Source organism: Loxodonta africana, chromosome 4 (assembly GCF_030014295.1).
Source record: "Loxodonta africana isolate mLoxAfr1 chromosome 4, mLoxAfr1.hap2, whole genome shotgun sequence".
In the NCBI taxonomy this organism is placed as follows: domain Eukaryota; kingdom Metazoa; phylum Chordata; class Mammalia; order Proboscidea; family Elephantidae; genus Loxodonta; species Loxodonta africana.
The window spans coordinates 191,796,692-191,812,330 of NC_087345.1; the positions used below are offsets into that span (position 1 = coordinate 191,796,692).

A 15,639-nucleotide genomic window follows, 5' to 3' on the forward strand; every position below is an offset into this window, starting at 1 on the left:
TGAAATGAGGTCTCACATAAAAGACTTGTGCATTGTTGAAGCTTGCTTAGGTTTACTGACAGTTAAATGTATTCCCACCAAAAGAAAGATAAATTATATTTTTTTTAATCATAATATTAAGGAATGCTGGTCCCAGGTAACAATCTTTTGAGATTTCCTTGTAGCTCTGTAGATAAATGAGGTAACTCCTGTAATGTCTCTTTCCTTCTGAGGACAATGTAGTGGTTAATTTGGTCTATTCCCAGGGCATGATCTTATTCAACTCAAAGAGGAGTCATTAAAATAGGGAGAAGACATAGGCCAGAAGTTCATTGTTTAGTCTACTCTGTCTGGTACAAGACTATGTATAAAATCATGTGCTGTGGATGGAAGAACCTGGGTAACGTCAGATAGTCCTTGCACTGAATTTGTTTTTACCTTACATCCTTTTTCAACTTTAATCAGATGTCTTCACTTTTGTAAGTATTCAATTTCTCATCTTTAAAGTGTGGATAATAGGTCTGCTGTGAGGTTCCGAAGTGATATGAGTAGGTGGGCAAAGTAAGAATGTGATGAATATTAGCTGTTAGTGTCATCCCCTAGAAGTTCACAAGAAGAGATAGGATGGGACCCCACAAAACCAGCTCCTTACTAGCTGTTGGACTTCTGTGTATCCTGTGCCCAATGGTTAAGAGCTTGGCTGCTAATGAAAAGGTTGGTGGTTTCAACCCACCTAGATGCTCTGTGGGAGAAAGACCTGGCAGCAATCTGTTCCTATCAAGATTAGAAAATAAAGAAACAGCCTAAAAAATCCTAAGGGTCAGTTCTACTCTGTCACATCACTTTGCTATGAATTAAAATAAACTCAAAGCCACTTTTCAGTAATAGGGAGAATTAAGATGTGAGATTTATTTTAAATAAAGAGAAGCACTGTGCTGAGGAGGGTTGATGAGTCATCTTTGCAAAAGCTGTTTTACGATGATGAGCTGAGATACAGCTGAGTGTGTCTGAGTCCACAATGTTGTGTCAGACATTCAAGCACAGCAACTAGAACCAAGGCCTTTGGAGTGAGGTCACCTGTGTTCAAATTCTAGCTCCACCATTGTGTGAAGTGGGGCTAATCCCTTAAACTCTCTATAGGTCCAAGCCTTCAGTGTAATGGGCACATAATGGATTTCTTTGAGCACAGGTGTAAGTTATATTAAATACTGCATGGAGAGATCTTAGAATGTGGCTGTTGCAGGGTGAGTGGTCAGGATTTCAATTTCCCAACAGTGCATTTCTCAACCTGCAAATCATCCCTGACTTCTATCAGCATTCCAAAATAAAAATAAGGGTTTTTTCTCAGGTCCTCTTATTCTGAAGAAAATGAAACAATAGGCTGCTAAACTAGGAAGAATTAGAGTGGGGAAGTAGGATCCTGGTTAACCATAATGCACGTCCTCATTGTGACCCAGGGACCTAGATTCCGGGTTATTTAAAAAGCAATGCAAAATTTTTTGTGGACATAGAGAAATTCTAAGAATCTTTAATTTTATTCTGATTATGACTTGTTTTAACTGGTTTATCTGAATCCATGTATTAGTAAACTTTTCCTTGAATTGGTCAAAGACAGTTAAGTGTTTGACCATTATTTCAAAACATACAACTTGGAGCCTGCAGTGAGTTCCAGGGAATTCATAATCAGAAAAAAAAAAAAAAGAGAGAGAGAGAGAGAAGCTCACAGGGTAGCATTGAATGACTAGCTATATATTGGCATCACCCCAGTACCTTAAATTGGCAGCCAAATGTAAGGGGTGGTCCCCCCACAGCAGGAGGTCTTACAGAGGCAAGTGGGGTGCAGGGAGCCGACTGCCAACCAGTGATGAAATAACTTTCTTAAAACCAGTGATAATTTTTTTTAACTTCATAATTAAAAATAAAGGAGAAATAAAACGTGTTGTCCATTTTCCCTAAGGTAAAAACACTCTCATTTAGCAAGACCACCTCCTGCATATGGCTGCCAATTCGAGAAGGATGGTGACACCAAAAAATAGATTGTTGCTCAGTGCTGTCTTGCTGTAGCATTTTGTGCTCTAATAAGCAAAAGGGTTTGCTATAAGGCTGGGGCACTGGGCACAGGTAGGCTGGGACAAAATAGGCCACTATGGGAAAGGGGCAGGGACAGGAAACCAGCACAGAGAGCATATTTTACCTCCCTTTCAATTGCGTAGCCAAAGTGGAAAAATTTATAGACACATCGCTGTGTCTAGAATTTTATTTTTACCTTCATTTCAATTGTGTTCAATAAATAATATTTCATTCATCAGTTTTATCTTGTTTAGATGATGTTGTGTCTTTTCTTTCCCTTTAATTCTTATTCTGAACACTTACTCTAAGCCATCTTTTAATAACTCATAGCTATACTATCAGACTATAGGGTCGCTATGAGTCGGAATTGATTCGACGGCACTGGGTTTTTTTTTTTATACTATCAGAATACTATCCTGACTTGTCTCGCTACCTCAAAAATATCTTCCTTTCAAACGTTACTAAATATGAAGAGCAGTTGCTTTCTAGAAAATTTCACCTTAATTATTCTCCTTTTAGGTACAGACCTATCACCCACGCCGCCAACTGTCCTCTTCCTGTTACCCTAGGCCAATTTAGTGACCCTTGCTAAAGAGTGTTCTCCCTACATACGCTTCAGGCTGCCAAGGTTCTGCTTGGTATGGTATGAACCACGTCGCCTGGATTAAAAAGATACCCTCTTTTCTTTTTCCTTCCTAAATATTTCCCATTTGTCAAAGGTTAATTATTTTATGCCCCACATTTTTTATATGAAATATATCTTAATTCCCACATCTTTCTGGAAGCACTTACTGTATACTCTCACTTGTCCCAATAGACAGCATCTTACATGTTTATTTTAATTTTGGTTTGGAAAATATGTTATTGTTTGAACAATTAAAATGTAAATTCAGAGTATTGTTAAATATAATCAAAACAAAACAAAAAAGAAACTAGAATTTTTTTTCCGAGCAGTATTCTATATGGATATAGGGAGACCAGTCTGATTTAAAAAAAAAAAAAAAAGCAAATGGTTAGACATAGGCCAGTTACAGCGCGGCTTACAACTAGAAGAGTACAGAGAAGAATAGAAGATGAACCATTGTCTTATCTTAACACGATAGGTTGTATCTTGCTCTCTCCCCTTTACCGAGATCTACTGATATCAGGTCACAAGGTGGTCTCTGCCCCTCCACCCACCTGCAGCCATGACGCTTTTTGAAATTTAAATTAAATAAGTCTGGCTCCAAACAGGAAGGAAAAGATGAACAATTTCGGGTGACAAAAAACCCTGGCTTGATTAATTTTGGGTAAGGAATTTTTATGGTTAAGGCTTGGTTTTGTGGGTAAGAAAAAATCATAAAATCAAAGGAAGATGTCTGTTTTTAATTTTTCTCTATGACAATTTTCATTTTGAGATGAAGGACTTGAACATCAAAGACAAACTGACATTGTTGCTGAGAACTTATTTTGGCTGAGGATATCACCAAAGGAGAACCAAAGAAAAACAAAAGACTTTTTTTTGGAGAGGGGACCTACTTTTAAAAGAAAAAAATATATGAAAAGTTTGGCGCTGAAAAAGACAAAGACACTTTATTTAACTGAAAACCCCTGATTCACTGGACCAGCTCCTAGAAGCCGGCAGCAGCAATATTGTGGAACCTGCCAAGGAGACGAACACTTCTAGGACAGGTGAAATGAATGTGAATACTTTTTCTGCACAATTCAAATTCTTCAGTTCTACTTTGAAGTGATTACTAAATTTAGGAACAGGTTTTGGTAAAACAAAATATAACATAAAATGATAGAGAATAGAGGGTAATTTTCTGTTTTCCACGTCCCTGAAAAGTTGCCCAAATGTTTCCATTTAAGATAGCTCAAATCCTTTCATAAGGGTTGGCAGTTCAAATCCACCAGGCACTCCTCAGAAACTCTACCGGGCAGTTCTACTCTGCCCTATAGGGTCGCTATGAGTCGGAATCGACTGGACAGCACTGGGTTAAGGGTCAATGGTTGCTATCTATGTCAGAAGATGAAGATAGCTTTTTAAAAAAAATAATTTTTATTGTGCTTTAAGTGAATGTTTACAAATCAAGTCAGTCTCTCACATATAAACTTATATACACCTTAATACACACTCCCATTTCTCCCCGCCTCTAAAGAGTCAACCCACTCCCGCCTTCCTTCTCTCCTTCCGTGATGATTTTGCCAGTTTCTCACCCTCTCTACCCTCCCATCTCCCCTCCAGACACGAGATGCCAACATAGCCTCAATTGTCCACCAGATACAAGTAGCTCAATCCTCATCAGCATCTCTCTCCAACCCATTGTCTAGTCCCTTCCATGTCTGATGAGTTCTCTTCGGGAATGGTTCCTATCCTGGGCCAATAGAAGGTTTGGGGACCATGACTGCCAGGATTCTTCTAGTCTCAGTCAGACCATTAAGTCTGGTCTTTTGATGAGAATTTGGGGTCTGCATCCCACTGTTCTCCTGCTCCCTCAGGGTTCTCTCTTGTGCTCCCTGTCAGGACAGTCATCGATTGTGGCTGGGCACCATCTAGTTCTCCTGGTCTCGGGATGATGTAAGTCTCTAGTTCATGTGGCCCTTTCTGTCTCTTGGGCTCATAGTTCTCTTGTGGCCTTGGTGTTCTTCATTCTCCTTTGATCCAGGTGGGTTGAGACCAACTGATGCACCTTAGAAGGCCTCTTGTTAGCATTTAAGACCCCAGACACCACACTTCAAAGTGGGATGCAGAATGTTTTCTTAATAGAATTTATTTTCCCGATTGACTTAGATGTCCCCTGAAGCCATAGTCCCCAAACCCCCGCCCTTACTCCACTGACCTTCGAAGCAATAAGTTTATCCCAGGAACTTCTTTGCTTTTGGTCCAGTCCAGTTGAGCTGATCTTTCCTGTATTGAGTATTGTCCTTCCCTTCACCTAAAGTAATTCTTATCTACTATCTAATCAGTAAATAACCCTCTCCCACCCTCCCACCCTCCCCCCCTCGTAACCACAAAAGTATGTGTTCTTCTCAGTTTATACTATTTCTCAAGATCTTATAAGAGTGGTCTTATACAATATTTGTCCTTTTGCATCTGACTAATTTCACTCAGCATAATGCCTTCCAGGTTCCTCCATGTTATGAAATGTTTCACAGATTCATCACTGTTCTTTATTGATGCATAATATTCCCCTGTGTGAATATACCATAATTTATTTAACCATTCATCCGTTGATGGACATCTTAGTTGCTTCCAGCTTTTTGCTATTGTAAACAGAGCTGCAATAAACATGGGTGTCCATATATCTGTTTGTGTAAAGGCTCTTATTTCTCTAGGGTATATTCCAAGGAGTGGGATTTCTGGGTTGTATGGTAGTTCTATGTCTAACTTTTTAAGAAAATGCCAGATCGATTTCCAAAGTACCATTTTACATTCCCACCAGCAGTGTATAAGTGTTCCAATCTCTCCACAGCCTCTCCAACATTTATTATCTTGTGTTTTTTGGATTGATGCCAGCCTTGGAGTGAGATGGAATCTCATCATAGTTTTAATTTGCATTTCTCTAATGGCTAATGATCAAGAGCATTTTCTCATGTACCTGTTAGCCGCCTGAATATCTTCTTTAGTGAAGTGCGTGTTCATATCCTTTGCACAATTTTTAATTGGGTTGTTTGTCTTTTTGTGGTTGAGTTTTAACAGAATCATATAGATTTTAGAGATCAGGCACTGGTCAGAGATGTCAGAGTTGAAAATTTTTTCCGAATCTGTAGGTGGTCTTTTTACTCTTTTGGTGAAGTCTTTAGATGAGCATAGGTGTTTGATTTTTAGGAGCTCCCAGTTACTTAGTTTCTCTTCGTCATTTTTAATGATGTTTTGTATTCTGTTTATGCCTTGTGTTAGGGCTCCTAATGTTGTCCCTATTTTTTCTTCCATGATCTTTATCGTTTTAGTCTTTATGTTTAGGTCTTTGATCCACTTGGAGTTAGTTTTGGTGCATGGTGTGAGGTAGGGGTCCTGTTTCATTTTTTTGCAAATGGATATCCAGTTATGCCAGCACCATTTGTTAAAAAGACTATCTTTTCCCCAATTAACTGACACTGGGCCTTTGTCAAATATCAGCTGAACATACATGGATGGATTTATATCTGGGTTCTCAATTCTGTTCCATTGGTCTATGTGCCTGTTGTTGTACCAGTACCAGGTTGTTTTGACTACTGTGGCTGTATAATAGGTTCTAAAATCAGGTAGAGTGAGGCCTCCCACTTTCTTCTTCTTTTTCAGTAATGCTTTATTTATCCGAGGCTTCTTTCCCTTCCATATGAAGCTGGTGATTTGTTTCTACATCACTTTAAAAAATGTCACTGGAATTTGGATCAGAAGTGCATTGTATGGTTTTTGGTAGAATAGACATTTTTACTATGTTAAGTCTTCCTCTGCACGAGCAAGGTATGTTTTTCCACTTATGTAGGTCCCTTTTAGTTTCTTACACTCGTATTTGTAGTTTTCTTTGTATAGGTCTTTTACATCCTTAGCAAGATTTATTCCTAAGTATTTTATCTTCTTGGGGGCTACTGTGAATGGTATTGATTTGGTGATTTCCTCTTCAATGTTCTTTTTGTTGATGTAGTGGAATCCAAGTGATTTTTGTATGTTTATCTTGTAACCTGAAACTCTGCCAAACTCTTCTATTAGTTTCAGTAGTTTTCTTGAGGATTCCTTAGGGTTTTCCGTGTATAAGATCATGTCATCTGCAAATAGAGATAATTTTACTTCTTCCTTGCCAATCCAGATGCCCTTTATTTCTTTGTCTAACCTAATTGCTCTGGCTAGGACATCCAGCAAAATGTTGAATAAGAGCGGTGATAAAGGGCATCCTTTTGTGGTTCCCATTCTCAAGGGAAATGCTTTCAGGCTCTCTCCATTTAGAATGATGTTGGCTGTTGGTTGTTAGCTTTGTATAGATGCCCTTTATTATGTTGAGGAATTTTCCTTCAATTTCTATCTTGCTGAGAGTTTTTATCATGAATGAGTGTTAGACTTTGTCAAATGCTTTTTCTGCATCAATTGATAAGATCATGTGGTTTCTGTCTTTTGTTTTATTTATATGGTGGATTACATTAATGGTTTCTCTACTATTGAACCAACCTTGCATACCTGGTATAAATCCCACTTCATCAAGGTGGATTATTTTTTTGAGATGTTGTTGAATTCTATTGGCTAGAAATTTGTTGAGGATTTTGGCATCTATGTTCATGAGGGATATAGGTCTGTAATTTTATTTTTTTTATGGTGTCTTTACCTGATTTTGGTATCAGAGATATGCTGGCTTCATAGAATGAGTTAGGTAGCATTCCATCATTTTCTATGCTTTGAAATACCTTTAGTAGTAGTGGTGTTAACTGTTCTCTGAAAGTTTGGTAGAACTCTGCAGTGAAGCCGTCCGGGCCAGGGCTTTTTTTTTTTGTTGGGACTTTTTTGATTATCTTTTCAATCTCTTTTTTTGTTATGGGTCTATATAGTTGTTCTTCTTCTGATTGTGTAAGTTTAGGAAGGTAGTGTTTTTCTAGGAATTCATCCATTTCTTCTAGGTTTGCTAATTTGTTAGAGTACAATTTTTTGTGATAATCTGATATGATTCTCTTAATTTCAGTTGGGTCTGTTGTGATATGGCCCATCTCATTTCTTATTCAGGTTATTTGTTTTCTTTCCTGTATTTCTTTAGTCAGTCTGGCCAATGTTTTATCAATTTTGTTAATTTTTCAAAGAACCAGCTTTTGGCTTTGTTAATTCTTTCAATTGTTTTTCTGTTCTCTAATTCATTTAGTTCAGCTCTAATTTTTATTATTTGTTTTCTTCTGGTGCTGATGGATTCTTTTGTTGCTCACTTTCTATTTGCTCAAGTTGTAGGGACAGTTCTCTGATTTGGGCTCTTTCTTCTTTTTGTATGTGTGCATTTATCCATATAAATTAACCTCTGAGCAATGCTTTTGCTGTGTCCCAGAGGTTTTGATAGGAAGTGTTTTCATTCTCCATGAATTATATGAATTTCTTTATTATTTCCTTAATGTCTTCAATAACCCAGTCTTTTTTCAACAGGGTATTGTTCAGTTTCGAAGTATTTGACTTCTTTTTCCTGATTTTTCTGTTATTGTTTTCTACTTTTATGGCCTTGTGGTCTGAGAAGATGCTTTGTAATATTTCGATGTTTTGGATTCTGCAAAGGTTTGTTTTATGACCTAATATGTGATCTATTCTAGAGAATGTTCCATGTGCACTAGAAAAAAAAAAAAGTATACTTTTCAGCTGTTGGGTGGAATGTTCTGTATAAGCCTGTGAGGTCAACTTGGTTGATTGTAGTAATTAGGTCTTCCGTGTCTCTATTGAGCTTCTTACTGGAAGTCCTATCCTTCTCTGAAAGTGGTGTGTTGAAGTCTCCTACTATAATTGTGGAGGTGTCTATCTCACTTTTCAGTTCTGTTAAAGTTTGTTTTATGTATCTTGCAGCCCTGTCATTGGGTGCATAAATATTTAATATGGTTATATCTTCCTGGTAAATTGTCCCTTTAATCATTATATAGTGTCCTTCTTTATCCTTTGTGGTGGATTTAACCTTAAAGTCTATTTTGTCAGAAATTAATATTGCTACTCCTGCTCTTTTTTGATTGTTGTTTGCTTGATATTTTTTTCCATCCTTTGAGTTTTAGTTTGTTTGTATCTCTAAGTCTAAGGTGTGTCTGTTGTAGGCAGCATGTAGACGGATCGTATTTCTTTATCCAGTCTGAGACTCTCTGTCTCTTTATTGGTGCATTTAGTCCATTTACATTCAGCGTAATTATAGATGAGTTTAGTGCTGTCATTTTGGTGCTTTTTTTGTGTGTGTTGTTGACAATTTCATTTTTCCACCTGCTTTTTTGTGCTGAGACGGTTTGCTTTGTAAATTGTGTGTTCCTCATTTTCACAGCAGTTGAATTTATTTTTCCTGGGTCGTTATGTTTTTCTTGGATTTTATTTTGAATTATGGAATTGTTAGACCTCTTTGTGGTTACCTTAATATTTACCCCTATTTTTCTAAGTAAAAACCTAGCTTTTATCATCCTGTATCGCCTTGTTTTCCTCTCCATATGGAAGATCTATGGCTTCTGTATTTAGTCCCTCATTTTGATTATTGTGTTCTTTTACATAGTGACTTCAATGATTCCCTGTTTTCACTCTTTTTTTTAATTTAATCTTAATTTGTTTTTGTGATTTCCCTATTTGAGTTGATATCAGGATGTTCTGTTCTGTGACCTTGTGTTGTGTTGGTATCTGATATTATTGATTTTCTGACCAAACAATTTCTTTCAGTAATTCTTGTAGCTTTGGTTTGGTTTTTGCCGATTCTCTAAGCTTGTGTTTATCTGTAAATGTTTTAATATCACTTTCATATTTGAGAGAGAGTTTTGCTGGATATATGATCCTTGGCTGGCAGTTTTTCTACTTCAGTGCTCTATATATGTCATCCCATTGCCTTCTTGACTGCATGGTTTCTGCTGAGTAGTCTGAACTTATTCTTACTGATTCACCTTTGTAGGAGACTTTTCTTTTCTCCCTGGCTGCTTTTAAAATTTTCTCTTTATCTTTGGTTTTGGCAAGTTTGATGATAAGATGCCTTGGTGATTTTCTTTTTGGATCAATCTTAAATGGGGTTCGATGAGCATCTTGGATAGATATCCTTTCGTGTTTCATGATGTCAGGGAAGTTTTCTGCCAACAGATCTTCAACTATTCTCTCTGTATTTTCTGTTATCCCTCCCTGTTCTGGAACTCTAATCACACACAAGTTATTCTTCTTGATTGAGTTCCACATGATTCTCAGGGTTTCTTCATTTTTTTTAATTCTTTTATCTGAGTTTTCTTCAACTTTGTTGGTGTCAATTGCCTTATCCTCCACCCCCCCACTCTGCATTCCAATTGCTGGATTCTGCTCCTCTGACTTCCTATTGAGTTATCTAATTCTGTATTTTACTGTTAATCTTTTGGATTTCTGAATGCTCTCTCTCTATGGATTCTTGCAGCTTATTAATTTTTCCACAATGTTCTTGAATATTCTTTTTGAGTTCTTCAACTGCTTTATGAGTGTGTTCCTTGGCTTTTTCTGTAGATTGCCTTATTTCATTTCTGAGGTCATCCCTGATGTCTTGAAGCATTCTGTGTATTATTTTTTGTTATTCTGCATCTGGCAATTCCAGGATTGTATCTTCATTTGGGAAAGATTTTGATTCTTTAATTTGGGAAGTTGTAGAAGCAATCATGGTCTGTTTCTTTATGTTGTTTGATATCAACTGCTGTCTCCAAGCCATCTATAAGATATTGTAATGATTTTTTTTTATTTGCTCACTGAGTCCTATCTTGTTTTGTTTTCTTTCAATATATGCAGATGGGCTGCTAGATTGCACTGTCTTGATTGTTGTAGCCTTTGAATGACTTATGTGCTATTAGCAGCTGGTTTGGGCTGTTACCAGATATATAAGCCTAAGAGTCCATTCACTATTCTTGAATAGAATCTGGTTTTGGGTCACCAAGTGTGTGGTGTAGACTGTCACCTATTAACTTAGAGAAGTAGTGGTGATAGTTGTGTGCACCAGATTCTAGTAGCAGCAGGGGGTCACACTCCACGGGGGGGACAGGATGCTGACAGCCTTCCCCCAAGTGCCAGTGAGGTAGGTGTGTCTCTATTCCTAAAGCACTTTGGTGGGTGGGCTCTGCAGCTGTACCTTAGGCACCCAGTGCATGTACCTCTAAAGATTGGTTAGTGTCAGTATCCTCAGACCCCTTTGGCAGGTGGCTAGGTGGTTTGGGTGGAGCGTCAGCCCTCAGTTCCCTGTTGTGGATCAGTGAGGGCTCTGTTTAATAGGTAGAGATATCAGACCTGGAAAACTTGTCTTGCCAGTAATCAGCTAAAACAATTACAGTCAGATCACTATCAGAATTGCCTTTGCATTATAATAGCCGCCTTGTTCCCTGTAGGGATGAAAGCCCAAGACTGTGGATCTCCTTTGCTTGGCTGGAGCTAGTTCTGTATTTTTATTCCAATCTCGGGAAGTCAGGGAAGGGTTTTTGGTCCCTAAGTTTTTGGTGGGTTAAATGGGAGTTTTTAGCAGCTGCTTCTTTTTTTTTTCTCTCAGGCCAGGAGAATAGGTTAGGAAAAGACCAGAAAACAAAAACAAAACAAAACAAAACAAAAAACTGCAGAGCACTTCACTCTCTGGCCCAAGAAATTCCAGTGTTAATGAAGCCGCAGGGGGCATGGAGGGGAGGGATCAGATAGGTAGGAGAGAGTAGCAGGAGAGGGATCAGATAGATAGGAGAGAGTAGCACCCAGCAATATAGACAAAGTTCCTTACCTTGCTTGGTGATGACTGTTTTATCTGAGATTCCTGAGGGGAGTTTAGCCAGTGTGGTCTGGCTGGGTACAGATTGCCCCCGAGGGTCAGGCCCATGTCCTGTGCTTGTGCTGTCTCCGAAGCAGTGGTCAGCTCCTCCACTCCCAGTCCAAAGCCCGGTGCCAATATTCCCCAGCTGAGATGCCACTCTCCAGGCTCCAAAACCAGTCGTTGCCTCCCAGTGACTTCTCCTGTCAGCCAAGTTGCTGTGCTGCCTGCACGCATCCACTGGCTGGGCTTCCCCCAAGGTCACTTCAGGGGGTTAGGGCTGCTTCCTGTGTTTGCGCCATCTCAGGAATCTGTGCTCAGCTTCCCTGTGCCCAGTCCAAAGCCCGGCCCCAAGGTTTTCTGACTGGGACGCTGGCTCCAGGCTCCCAAAACAGTCGCTTCTTCCCCGTGTTTGCTCCTTCTCTCGTTTACTGTGTCAGTGTGCAGCCTTCCTGCTCTGGCTGATTCTCTACCGAGGTTACCCCAGGGGGCTAGGGGTTAGAGCTGTGTCCCGTGCCTGCCCCGCCTCAGCAAGCTGCAATCAGCCCCACCACTCGGCACCAGGGAACTGCGAGAGCTCAAGGCTGTGGAGCGGGACGCCGGTTCCAGAGGCGGTCGCTGCTTCAGGGCCCAGCTTTTCTCTCCCTGTCACTCAGGTCAACTCTTTAGATCTATGTTTGATGGCCAGGGTTCATAGATTGTCATGTATGTGATCGATTCCCTTGTTTTTCTGAGTCTTTGTTGCAAGAGGGATCCGAGGTAGGTTCTACCTAGTCAGCCATCTTGGCCCTCAAAGATAGCTTTTTTAAAGAACATAAAATAATAAAACAAACACATGCCAAATATTTTAAGTAATCAATGAATGATTGAGAGACCTGGTAAGATATTCCACTGGTTCAACATCAAAATCAAATTTCACGCAGAAAAGAACAGATAAGCATGGATGATAGAAAATACAAATAGATGCAAAATGGGTCTATCTACAGAGAAAATATCAATTACATTCCACTAAAACAAAATTAGTTTGTATTTGTATAGGCAATAATTTGCATTATTAACAGTTTTATACAACTTCTACAGTTGTAAGATAGCTTAAAGACAATAAATAACAAACATAACCCAGTGCACTAGAGAGAAGACTCAGTTTTTTTTCCTGTTTCAAAGATTTTCACAATTTTTCCTGACACTGGTATAATGAAGGAAGATGGAATGAGTAGAGGAAATGATATTGGTTAAGTGTCTTCTTATCCAGTAATTATGCATAAGTTGTGTATGAATTATTTAATTGCATCAAAATAATAATCCAATGATAATGCTCACACAGTAGATTGAATAAGATGATACTCAAAAATGTATATGAGATCACAAAGCTTGCAAACAGCTGATCTAAAATTTGTACTCAGGACTGACTGGTCCAAAATTTGTTCACTTTCTCGCTGCATATTTCAATGCAAGGTATATGAAATTCTATTTGAGCCAGATGTGGAATATGGGCCTTAATCAACATAGAATGACAAGGTGGATGATTTGTACTTGACTGATAGGCATTTTCAGTCATTCAGTTAATGGGATTATTTGTGCTAAATTACCTCCTGAAGACTTGGTGTTGTTACTCTTGTATGGCATGGAATACCTGCACATGTGATTGGGAGAAAGTGAACCTGGGAAAGTAGAAGAGTAAACTTCCTTGACTAAATCACAAGTTATTCATTTTATTTTTTTAGAGTCATTGATTAAACACCCAGAGAAATGAACTATTTCACCTCTGTGACCATGTTCTTCCTAACGGGGTTTTCTGATGTTCAGGAGATCCAGATCTTACACGCTGTGTTGTTTTTGCTGATTTACCTGGCAGCTGTACTGCGGAACGTTCTCATCATCACCCTCACAAGCAAGGATCATCAGCTCCACATCCCTATGTATTTCTTCCTGAAGAACTTGTCCTTTTTGGATCTCTGCCTCATTTCCATCACTGTTCCCAAATCCATCGCAAACTCTCTGGCTAATCACACCACCATCTTATTTCTCAGCTGTGTTTCACAGGTATTTTTCTTCATCCTCTCAGCCACTACAGAAGTATCTCTACTCACAGTGATGTCTTATGACCGCTACTTTGCCATCTGCCATCCACTGAGGTATGAAGTTCTCATGAGCCATGGAGCCTGTGTGCAGATGGCAGCTTCCTCATGGGTCAGTGGAGTTCTCAATGTAATTCTGCACACAGCTTCTACCTTCTCCATACCTGTGTGTGGGTCTCCTGAAGTTCATCAGTTCTGTGATGTTCCACAACTGCTCTCCCTCGCCTGTTCTTATAATACTGTGGAATTAGTAGTCATTGGGCTCAGCCTGGTGTTAGATTTTGGCTGTTTTGTGTTTATTGATATCTCTTACATTCACATCTTCTCCACTATTCTGAGAATCCCATCCAGAGAAGGCAGGTCTAGAGCTTTCTCCACATGCTTGCCTCACCTCACTGTTGTGACTCTCTTTCTCTTTTCTGTTTTTTTTTTTTTGCCTATTTACGACCCTTACCCAAATCTCCATCACCCTTGGATTTGCTGGTGTCAGTATTCTGTACTATGGTGCCACCCACCATGAATCCCGTCTTCTACAGTCTGAGAAATAAGGATATGAAGATGGCATTAAAGAAACTGTTAAAGAGTAGGCATTGCCCTTCAAATTAGGAGGGTTAATGTCACATATATCATGATCTTTCAATCACTGACAGAATTGTCTGAACAATCTGGTTGCATAGTCTGAAAATAATATCGGATATTTAAAGTAAGAATTTCCGTGAAAACTCTGGTCGTACTCATTGAATTGCTACTAAGAGGCACTATCACTAGATCAAGTGAGTGGAAAAACCAGTAGTTCCATTTGTAATTGGGCAGACACATGCTGACCTTGTATTTATCATCTTAATTGTGAAACAAACGTAGAAAACAGCAGTTGTTTTCCAGGTAATTCCAACTCGTGGCAACCACATTTATGAAGAGTAGAACTGTGCATAGGGTTTTCAAGGCTTTGGCCTTTCAGAAGCAGATCTCTGGCCTTTCTTCAGAGGCCTCGTGGTAGGTTTAAATCATCAGTCTTTCAATTAGTAGTCGAGTACTTAATCATCTATCCTACCTAGGGATTCCTTATAGGGAAAATTTTGTATGTGACAAATACTTCATGACTTTTGGGTATACAACTCACTTATGGTCGTAAGATTATCTCTCCATTCTTAATCTAGTGTTGTATTTGCTGCTTCAGTACACTGGTCCATGAGATTACCTTTACCTAGGTTTCTCCAGACTAGTTCAGTTGGTCCACTTAGATGCTTTCTTAGCACCATTTACCTCTCCATCATAGCATTTATCTTAGTTGTAATTTAAGATTTATTTCCATAAGTACTTGTTATTTTTACTTCATTACACTATGGGATCCTTGTGGACAGGTGCTGTATCTCCCGTTCCTAGCTTACTGTGTGGCCTAGAGTAGAAATAAGTGGGTGTTTATTTATCATATGGATTAATGGACAATACCCACATTGTTTTCTGGTCCCACAAAATTTTTGTTTATAATCCATTGCCTTTGGAATACATAAGAAGTCAATCCCTTACGAGTATACAGATCATACACTAGACTATTTTTTTTTTTTTTTTAGTCTAGTGTATGATCTGTATACTCGTAAGGGATTGACTTCTTATTTATTCCAAAGGCAATGGATTATAATCATTCTTTTGCAGTAGTTATGGACTTATGCAAATATATAGTTTACATGATCAGAAACTGTATTTTCCACATGGACAAAGAACTAGTGGGTTTGTTCAATATAGAGAGAAAAAGCATTTGTGCTATTGAACAGATATGTATGCATTTTGTGGAAAAAATATTCACATGAGAGTAAAATATACTGGCTCATGTTCAGGCAGTTGCTGTTGTTAGGTGCTGTCGAGTCAGTTCCGACTCATAGCAACCCTATGCACAACAGAATGAAACACTGCCTGGTCCTGAGCCATCCTTACAACCATTGTTATTCTTGAGCTCACTGTTGCAGCCACTGTGTCAATCCACCTCATTGAGGGTCCTCCTCTTTTCTGCTGACCCTGTACTTTGCCAAGCCTGATGTCCTTCTTCAGGGACTGATCCTTCCTGACATTTCCAAAGTATGTAAGACTCAGTCTCATCATCCTTACTTCTAAGGAGCATTCTG

General features: G+C 38.9%; 1 pseudogene; it reads left to right on the plus strand.

Moving 5' to 3' along the window:
• Positions 1 to 12,970: 12,970 nt before the first annotated feature.
• On the plus strand, positions 12,971 to 14,125 carry LOC100668036 (olfactory receptor 14A16-like; annotated as a pseudogene).
• Positions 14,126 to 15,639: the final 1,514 nt, after the last annotated feature.